At 41.2% G+C, this 8,578-nt stretch overlaps 1 long non-coding RNA gene across 1 annotated transcript; it reads left to right on the forward strand.

The window, feature by feature from the left end:
- Positions 1 to 3,047: 3,047 nt before the first annotated feature.
- On the forward strand, positions 3,048 to 8,322 carry LOC137525861 (uncharacterized). Its single transcript, XR_011023041.1, has 2 exons — positions 3,048 to 3,101; positions 7,398 to 8,322. It is a non-coding gene; the product is annotated as an uncharacterized lncRNA (long non-coding RNA).
- The last annotated feature ends 256 nt before the right edge of the window (positions 8,323 to 8,578 follow it).

Raw genomic sequence — 8,578 nt, forward strand, 5'->3', positions numbered from 1 at the left:
AGGGACCTCCTCCTAGTGCTCTGCTGTAATTCATCATACGAACGTGCGCTAGTATTGGTGATATCTCAAACCATACATAAACTATGTATGTATTTGTACTTGTATTGCTGGGTGTCCTGAATGTACAGAGTTTTGAACTGTTCATGTATCTCTACTTCCCAATATTTGTTTTGTATTATGTACAGCACTCTGGAAGATGTTGGAATATAAAAAAATATATAATAATAATATTACTAATAATAGTATACTAAGAAGTTAAATGATAAGATAAATGGCAACTCTTGACCTGTCAACAGGACTATTTCACTTAGTCTTGGCAAGGCGTTCAAGAGAAATCACTGCTAGGAGACTTGGGCGCAGGATACAGCCGGTATGGCTTATCCTGCTTCTGCACAAGTTCCCGGCGACGTTAAATAGTATTCCCCCTCTAGGTCCACGTGGATAGTGGGGAATGAAATAATTAACTTCCAACAATTGCTGGAGGCCGAATTACAGTGTTTAAAAAGTAACTTCAGCTCCGTCTTCTGACGGCGCCGAAGTTACTCACAGTGCACTGCTATAGCTGTAATTCCTATTACGGCCTATGGTGGCGCCGGCTGCACCCAAATCTCCTGTGCTGGAATAGCAGTGTTCGTTGACAAGACCTCTGACAAGACCTCTAAAGAAAACCTTTGTCCTACTGTTATGAAGTCAGACTTAGGCCTGAGTTGTAAATTGTGCCCGCCCCTTCCTCACACGCTATTACGCTAAGCTGTTGTCATTGGTCTACTGTGACTAGACCAGTGCCCACTAATCCTCACATGTATATGACATGACAAGATATGGTGGAAACTGGCCAATGAGAGAAACTTAGTAAGGGAGGAAGGGGCAGGCACAAAAGCATAGATAGAGCCGTGGCCTCCAATGCAAATTGTACACTGGAGCCCCAGTACAGTATATATAATATTTGCATAATACAAACCACCAACACTGTCTTTCAAAGGCCAGCCGCTGTGTGAGAGAAGTGTAAGGAGAAGAAAAGGAATAGTTTTGTTAATGATTATCTTTATTCAAAGCACATCCAGAGATACCGCTTCAGCACCAGTAAGCTATTGCAGAGGATGGCCCCTTCAGGTCCAGGGTCCCCGGTGCAGAGACTGCCTATAATATTGCTATCTGGGGACGGAGAACTACACAGTTGAATTGGTACCCCTTTATTAAAATGTGAGCACCGCCCCTTAAAGATTCTCTGCAATGCACTGGCTGTGAAGGTGTAACAGTGAACGTTATCATTCTGTTATATGCCTTGATAAAGGGGACCCGGTCATTGGCGACCAGAATGGACACTGTGGCCTCAATTCACTATGCTTATCCCCTGTCTGTAATAACTCTTCTGAGCTGTTTCTACATTTATCACCATGGTGATGACTGTAGAAACAGCTCAGAAGAGTTATTAAAGACAGGAGATAAGCTTAGTGAGATGAGGCCTAGGTGTATCACGTGAATAAATCACGTTCAACTTTACCGAGTGTGCGGGGCTTTGGATTATTTACCTTGAGGATTATTCAGTCCAGCACCTCACAACACTGCATGGTGTGCAACTCTGCCTCTGCTATGAGCAACGGTGAACTGGGCGCTGGTATTGAAGCTCATAAGAAAGGGAAGGGTAAATTTAGGGTTAGGCCCCGTTTATACTTAATCAGTTGGTACGCGTTTTATTTTCTTCTCCATAGCAGTGCATTGTGAAAAAAACACTTTAAAGAAAACCTGAACTGAAAATTATAAGTCAAAATAAACATACATAGGTCATACTTACCTCCCGTGTAGTCTACTCCTCAATCTCTTTCTCCTCTCCCGTGTCCTGTTTGTCCACTGTGATCAGTGGAACTCTCCTTCCTCCATTTCGAAAATGGCCATTACCCCATAACAGCTTCCTGGTCAGCGCACTGTTAAACTGTTACAGCACCCACTTGAGCCATAGGGAAACATGGACTTTAACTGGCACATCAGTTGTCCTCTCAGCTATGACTGACAGCAACTGATATATAACTGACAACAACTGATATATTTCAGTTCTGACAAAATGTTGTCAGAACTGGAATGGGATCATTGTCAGAAGAAAATGGTGAGCTTCTGAGAGGAACTGATGGTGAGGTTAGTATGTAATATTCATTTAAAGTTACCTCATGTGTTTATTTTAAATAATTTGACTCCATTCAAGTTCCCCTTAAAGAGAACCTGAACTGAAAATTAAAAGTCAAAATAAACATAAACACGTCATACTTGCCTCCTGTGTAGACTACTCATCAATCTCTTTCTCCTCTCCTGCATCCCGTTTTTCCACTGTGATCAATATAATTCTGTCCTCCATGTTGAAAATGGCATTACCCCCTAACAGGCATGCTCAGATGTACCAAAATTCGATTTAGGTACATTCGAATTCTGGTCCAAGTAAAATTCGGATTTGGAAAATCAGCTGTATTTTCAAAAAAAAATTCTCTCTCTCTTTTTTTTTTTTTTTTTAATAGTATTTCCGAACACGAATTTTTAGCCGAATTCGGAATAATGCGGCCGAATTTGAGAAACAGTATTCGGGTACATTCGAATTTGAATCACCAGAATTCGGATTCGCATTCGGCAACCATGAAAAATTAACTGAATTTTCGGGTACATAATACATAATATATTCGCAAATTTGAAGAGCAACCCTGCCCCCTAACAGCTTCCTGGTCAGCACACTGTTAAACTGTAATATTGCCCACTTGAGCCATAGGGAAACATGGACATTAACTTGCACATTCAGTTGTAACTGACAGCAGCTGATATATATCTGACAGCAACTTGTATATTTCAGTTCTGACAAGATATTGTCAAAACTGGAAGGGATCACTGTAAGAGGAAAATGGTGAGCTTCTGAGAGGAACTGATGGCGAGGTAAGTATGTAATATTTATTTGCAGGTACATCATGTCTTTATTTTAAATAATTTTACTCAGTTCAGGTTCCCTTTAAGTTGAAATGTGCCTTTGGGAAACATGGGACTTACTTTGAAAATCAGTTGTCCTTTCAGTTAAAACTGAGAGCAACTGATTAAGTGTAAACGGGGCCTTAGGCATCGATAAGGTGTGTAAGTGATAGGATGCTGCTTGGTAGTGAAAGGTTAAAGTATTAATTAGGTTAAGGTGTTTGGAACAGGGACCAGTTAAGATGGCCATACACTTATAGATTTGCAGCAGATTCGACCATCAGGTAGATTTCTGTCAGATGCCTGTCAAGTCGAATGTGACAGGAATCTATCTGACGTGTGCCAAACACTAGGAACAGATTTCCATTAGATTTCAGAATTAAATCTATTGGAAATCTATTGGAAATCGATCTAAATGCATTATTTCACCATTAGATCCAATGCAACTCTATGGGCCATGCCATACTGGCAGCAAATCGACCTAGATTTTCCATCCTGTCAGATAGATCAATTCGATCGAAATTGAACGCAAATCGATTGATCGGCTGATTAGATAGAATCGATTCCCGATCGATTAATCATTTTTATCGAATCGATCGGTCGATCGATGGCTGAAATTGACCAGTGTATGGGCCCCTTTAGAGTAGTTTAGAGCTGGGCAGCAGGAAAAGGGGATTAAGTTAGGATTATGGAATTGTTTTAACAAACCAGCTAGGTTAGTTAGTGTGAATGGAGATTGGTTATGACAGGTGTCATTTTAAGGGGCAGAGGTTTGGGTTGGTCATCAGGAAGTAAACTGGTTAGGAGAGAATTTACTAAAACTGGTAATAAATGCCATCATATAACTAATACTTGCAATGAAAATGAGTCACATAACCATAATTTGTCACTTGCACCTAAACCGTCAACACCAACTTCCTATGTACCCCTGTGGTGGTCCCAAAATAAAAAAAAAGGTGAGGGAATATCATCCCAGTAGAGACAGACAGCAATTAAAATCCAGAAGAAGTCCCAGCCAATTTCCACGCTATTAAAGGACCACTATTGTGAAAAATTGTAACATTTTAATTTTTATGTATAAAATGTATATTTATTCCAGGGTGTAATGCAGTATAATTTATAGTGTTGTTCAAATCGCTAACAATAAATGGTGTCAGTCTGACAGATCTCACATGTTTTAAACTAGTCCATTTCCTAATGGGGGGGGGGGATTGTCAGGGTTTTCTTTATTTTCAGATGCACTTATTAACCCCCTTGCCATTCCAATTCTGGCAGCAAGGGGGCAGCGCAGCACTTTTTAAAACATTTTTTTTAATCATGTAGCGAGCCCAGGGCTCGCTACATGATAGCCGCTGACAAGCGGCATCCCCCCGCCCACTCCGATCGCCTTCGGCGATCAGAGTAAGCACGAAATCCCGTTCAGAACGGGATTTCCTGCTGGACTTCCCCCCCGGTCGCCACGGTGACCGGGCAGGATGACGTCACCGACGTCATGGATGTCAGGACATCAGAGGGAATCCCGATCCACCCCTCAGCGCTGCCTGGCACTGATTGGCCAGGCTGCGCAAGGGGTCTGGAGGGGTGGGCAGCACGGTGCGGCGGGTAGCGGCGAATCGGCGGCGAGTGGTGGCGATTGGAAACTGCACGCAGCTAGCAAAGTGCTAGCTGCGTGCGGTAAAAACAAATTTTCAAAATCGGCCCAGCGGAGCCGGAGAAATCCTTCTGCGCAGGTTACCCCGAGCTGAGCAACGCATCAAGCGGCAAAATTTACGCATTACTGGTTCAATGCGTAAAAATGTACGCATTGAACCAGTAACGCATAAAAATCTATGTGTTAATGTTCCTGCACTAGCGGGAATGCGTAAAAATGTACGCAATGCGTCCCGCCGACCTCCGAGCTCGGCAAGCTGCCAGCGGGGGACTGAAGCAGCAGTAAGTGACTATGAGGGCACAGGATGGCTGCATGGGGTTGATAGAAGCCCCAGGTAAGTGAAACTCATTTTTTTATTTTGCTTGGACATTCCCTTTAAGCAAAATTAGGCAGGTGCATACATTCGGGCGCTGTTGTCATTTTATTGATTCCAAAACCTTTTGAACTAATTAATGGAACTCAAATTGGCTTGCTAATCTCAGTGACCCCTGACCTACATACACAGGTGAATCCAATTATGAGAAAGGGTATTTAAGGGGGTCAATTGTGAGTTTCCCTCCTCTTTTAATTTTTATTGAAGAGTAGCAACATGGGGGTCTCAAACCAACTCTCAAATGACCTGAAGACAAAGATTTTTCATCATCATGGTTTAGGGTTTATACAAAAAGCTGTCTCAGAGATTTCAGCTGTCTGTTTCCACAGTTAAGAACATACTGAGGAAATGGAAGACAACAGGCTCAGTTCAAGTTAAGGCTCGAAATGGCAGACCAAGAAACATCTCGGATAGACAGAAGCAACGAATGGTGAGAACAATCAGAGTCAACCCACAGACCAGCACCAAAGACCTACAACATCATCTTTCTGCAGATGGAGTCACTGTACATCGTTCAACAATTCGGCAAACTTCACACAAGGAGATGCTGTATGCGAAAGTGATGCAGAGGAAGCCTTTTCTCCGCCCACAGCACAAACAGAGCCGCTTGAGGTATGCTCAAAGCAGCTTCATTTGGGAATAAGGTGCTGAGTTATTTGGGCATAACAAGCAGTGTTATGCCTGGAGGAAAAAGAACACAACATTCTAAGAAAAATACCTGCTACCTACAGTAAAATATAGTGGTGGTTCCATCATACTGTGGGGTTGTGTTGCCAGTGCAGGGACTTGGAATCTTGTCAAAGTTGAGGGACGCATGGATTCCACTCAGTATCACCAGATTATGGAGACCAATGTCCAGGAATCAGAGACAAAGATGAAGCTGCGCCGGGGCTGGATCTTTCAACAAGACAACAATACTAAACATTGCTCAAAATTCACTAAGGCATTCATGCAGAGGAACAAGTACAACATTCTGGAATGGCCATCTCAGTTCCCAGACCTGAATATAATTGAAAATCTGTAGTGTAAGTTAAAGAGAACTGTCAATGCTCAGAAGCCATCAAACCTGAATGAACTAGAGATGTTTTGTAAGGAGGAATGGTTCAAAATACCTTCAACCAGAATCCAGACTCTTATTGGAACCTGCAGGAAGTGTTTAGAGGCTGTAATTTCTGCAAAAGGAGGATCTACTAAATATTGATTTCCTTTCTTTTTATGCACCTGCCTAATTTTGTCCAAACAATTGTTGCACACTTTCTGTAAATCCAATAAACTTCATTTCACTTCTCAAACATCACTGTGTATGTCTCCTATATGATATATTTAACGGACATTTTTTATCGTAACAAACAATGATTTATACAGGAAAATCATGAAGATTAACAAGGTTTCCCAAACTTTCGCTTCCCACTGTATATTCCTTGCTTGGCAGTTGGAAAAAAAATGTTATTTCCCACAATTCAAGGTACACAGACAGGCTCCTGTGAGGTAAAACTGGGCCTGCCACAATGCAATGAGGTTTATAGACAGCAAACGTTCAGGTCCTAGGTCATGACATCACACTGTGGGAGGGGTTTTACCACAATATTAGCCATACAGACCCCCCACCCCCAATGATCTATTTGAGAAAAGGTAAAAATGTATCATGGGAAAGGGAGTATCAGCTACTGGCGCTTGACTTCCTGATTTAATCACAATAGTTTGCTCCAGTTTCTGCATGATGAAGCAGGAGCGAACCTGCGAAACGTGTTGCACTGTAATTTAATAAATTTATTGTTGACTATTAATCAACAGAATCTGTTTATTTTTTGACGGGGTAAAGTCACCATTACCTACTCTTTTAAACAGCGTTTTTTGATGAATTGTATCCTGCGTTGGGGCCTCTGTTCAAGCTACCAGTATATGATTAGAATGATGTTCAATCCTTGGTTAAAGTTCCTATTTAAAAACAAAACTAATATTTATCTGGTATAGGGCTGTACATAAAATATTTTCCACCAAAACTTTTCAGCCCAGATTGAAAAACTCCAGCGCATTTTCTTTAAAACCGAATTCTTCCGACATCCCAGAGAAAGATGATGCAAAGCAGCTCACCCTCCTTTACAGGACGTCAAAATATTTATTTTCTTTTAATTCCTCTTTAAGGGAAACAGGATACAATAAACTGCGGCAATTAAATCTGCGAATACATAAACGCCTCTCTTTTTCCTCCCTTTGTACAATGTAAATAGAAGTTATTTGTTGTGCAATGCAAATATGTATAGATCTCCACTAACCGTCGCTCTCTTTTCCCACGGGACACGAAAATTACTACCAGAATTTTTTCTCTCTTCTCGCTGATCATTAAAAATTCTGAGAGTAAAAAATATGCTTTTGCTTTACAATATAAAAACGTAATAGAATCTTGTTTTTTTTCTTTTATCTCTTTAGGTGCAGAAAGTCCTGTGTTGTAGCAGCAGTGCTGCTACATGTAAATATGTTAACAATTACTCCACTGCCAAGAAGGATGCTACTAATTTCACTGATCTCCCTGTCAGCAAATATGTGTTTTTTTTCTTGTGAGTTATCGTTCCTGCAGGCTTTCGCTGTGGCTCCCAACTCCGGAGGGATCGGAAAAACACACAATCGGCCCGGTTTGGGAATTCTGCAAAAATATGTAACCGTGGCACTGTTGTCATTAGCAATCAAGTAATCTGGATAAAAAGCAACGCAATTTGCATTTGTGAAGGATATAATGCTAATTAAAAATGACAACTTAGTCATCACAGCAAACAGAACTGAAGTACAATGAAAGCTTGACAAAAAAAAAAAGGATACGTTAGGATTAAGGAGAATACGCATATAATGGGATTTGATTTAATAGTGCGTGCTGCTCCAACATGACAGGTGCCCTTCGGAACTGTGGAACGTGTGATGGTAATGATATGTAAGCTTTAAAGAAGAACTATAGGGTTAAAGAGGAACTTTATTTCAGGATTCACCTGCATCCCTATCAGTAGCTGATACCCCCTTTCTCATGAAAAATCTTTACCTTTTCTCGAATGGTTTATCAGGGGGCTCTGTATGGCTGATAGTATGGTGAGACCCCTCCCACACTGTGATGTCATGACCATGGTCCTGCGAGTTTGCTTTCTGTGAACCTCGTTGCATTGTGGGAAATAACATGCTTCCAGCCTTCCAACTGCCAAGCAAGCAGTATCATCCTCTATGCATGGAACTATACTGTACATCCAGCAGAGTTCACCAGTCTTTGCTAAAAATGTCACCACCAGTGATACATTTCAAAGAGTAAATCAAAAAGAGGAAAGATGTTACAATGGGAAAACACTGTATAAATAAATATTGTAAAAAATAAGCATTTTTATTCATTATGTTATTTTGACTACGGTCGCTCTGTAATCTCTGTTTCCCTTTTGCATAAAGTACATACATTTACATACATTTCTGAAGAAAAAAAAAATCTACATTTTGTTTTAGTTGGATTTGAGGGGTAACATTTTTGAAGGACCCCCCCCCCCACACACACACACACACACACACCATCTACTGAGTAATAATACCTTCTCTCTAAAGCAGCAGTTAGATGGGAGGGCAACTCCCATGGCTGCTGT

This window comes from Hyperolius riggenbachi, chromosome 7 (assembly GCF_040937935.1).
Source record: "Hyperolius riggenbachi isolate aHypRig1 chromosome 7, aHypRig1.pri, whole genome shotgun sequence".
Lineage (NCBI taxonomy): Eukaryota > Metazoa > Chordata > Amphibia > Anura > Hyperoliidae > Hyperolius > Hyperolius riggenbachi.